The following is a 2,236-nucleotide window of genomic DNA, read 5'->3' as shown; positions in this document are numbered from 1 at the left end:
CATAAACAGCACTCTTCCATGTGGCATATTGGGACTGTGCTGGGGAGCGGGGAGGTTACATATCCTTTGGTGGAGGAGTTTCTGCTTGGAATCCAAACTTAAAACAGACCCTCTCTGTGAGCAATGCTCAGAGTGGTCTCATTAAGCACTTTTTTTTATCCACTATCTTATGTGAGCTTTGCTAGGCCCTGCGGATACAATGATGCTAGGAGGTCAGGGTCTAGTGTGGAAGCCAATGGGCTAAACAGCCACACAGCACAGCCTGAGGCAGGTGTTGACAGAGACCTCAAGGTACAGGGGTAGGCAAAGAAGAAAGTACCACCCTATATGGGAGGGGTCAAAGAAGAAACAGGGTCCCAAATTCTTTGACACTTTTCCCAATGAGAGGCAGAGTCTGTGTCCTCTCCCCATGAATGTGGCTAGCTCGGGACTGTGTTGAGTGATGGAATTTGACAAAAGCAACACTATGTATTCTGAAGCTAGGTCATAAAAGGCATGTGGTTTCCATCTTGTTTGCTGGAATACTAAACCTTTCCATTGGATGTTTGGCTACCTGACAGCTGTTATGCCAAAGAGACCACATGCAGACACTCTGGTTGATGGTCCCAGCTGAGGCTCAGCCTTCAACCACCCCCAATGATACGCCAGACATTTAAATGAAGAAGTCATTTGGGAGTGATCTTCTAGTTCCAGCTGCCAGTCCCTCCAGTGTTTGAGTCACCCCTCAAGTGATGTGCCTACCAGATATTTTGGAGAAGAGACAAACGATCCTCACTTGTCTTGTTTTACTCCACTAAGTTCTAGGGTGGTTTGTTATGCAGCGATAGTAATGGGAGCAGGGCATCAAAAAGAAGGCACTTCAACTGAGTCTTAGGAATGAGCTCGCCAGATGGACACAACGGGGAGGTACATACCAGGCAGAAGGGACAGCAAAAGGAAACACATATAGAACATCCAAGCCTGGTGTCTTTGGGGAATCGGTGCCATTGGTAGTTAGCTGGAGCACAGGCTGGTAAGATGGGGCGGAAGCAATACAGACACCAGAGGACAGGGAGTCTTACATGCCTTGCAAAGACCTCATCATGCTTGATTCCATTAAATCTAAATTTGCCACCGTTCCACAACTGCTGATGATTTCCTCAGGCAGTGATGACTTATTAGTGAAATTAACTGTTTCATAATACTTGAGATGCTATCTATAATACAGTAAATAAAGTCACCTTTATTTCCTAAGTCATTGATCACAGATTTTAATTTTCCTGTGTTAACATTTTTTTGAAGTTTATTTATTTATTTTGAGAGAGAGAGAGAGAGAGAGAGAGAGCATGAGCAGGGGAGGAGAGAGAGAGAGAGAGAGCATGAGCAGGGGAGGGGCAGAGACAGAGAGGGAGAGAGAGAATCCCAAGCAGGCTCCCCCATGTCCATGAGATCATGACCTGAGCTGAAGCTAAGACTCAGGCACTTAACCGGCTGAGCCACCCAGACACCCCTTGCTGTTTTAACATTTTAATCATGAGTGTTACTGTTTGTCCTTGAGTGTCTATTATGTTGTCCCCAAAAAGAAAAGGCACAGGTGTCTGACTTCTGGAATGCTATCACTTCCAGGGGACAGAGTGGACTGGAGCTTGGGGGTCTCCTAAGGGGACAGTTAATTCTCTGTGCTTTCAGAACACCTCTATTGCATTTTTCCCAACTGTACTTAACCACCTTCTTTTACTTTTCATGGGAACAAAAGCCTTTTCCCTCCTTGGAAAGGAGACTCACCATCCTGTATTCTTGTTGAGGCAATTTTAGAAGTACCTCGCTCTGTGCTGCAGGATATTGTAGTGCGTTTCCATAACATGTTTAAAGGCTCACTCCTTAAAATTGTCACGTCTGGAGAGCCCTAGATAAGTCAGCAAGGACACAGACGTGATCACTCTCTCCTGCCCCTAGTATTACAAGCAGCTATCAATTCCAGCTCATTTAGACTGATCCAATCCCGGCACCAAAAGCCATTTCCATATTATTACACCAAACTGGAAATTACAAGGCTGTGTATTCCTCTGCAAAGTCTCCAATTTAGGCGTATAACTTAGCACCAGGTTATTAGTGATATGCATCATTATTCTCAAGATACATTCTATCTGCAAAATTCTGTTCTCAAATCCTTTGGAAGATCTCAGCTGTGCTGCCCTGACTTTCTGAGAAGCAAGCTGCACTGTTCATGTTAATGCGCTCTTACCAGGGGCTTTAA

Source organism: Puma concolor, chromosome C1 (genome assembly GCF_028749965.1).
Source record: "Puma concolor isolate L17-30 chromosome C1, mPumCon1.1.hap2, whole genome shotgun sequence".
Lineage (NCBI taxonomy): Eukaryota > Metazoa > Chordata > Mammalia > Carnivora > Felidae > Puma > Puma concolor.
The sequence above is the reverse complement of the archived record's forward strand: the minus strand, read 5'-3'. Positions refer to the sequence as shown.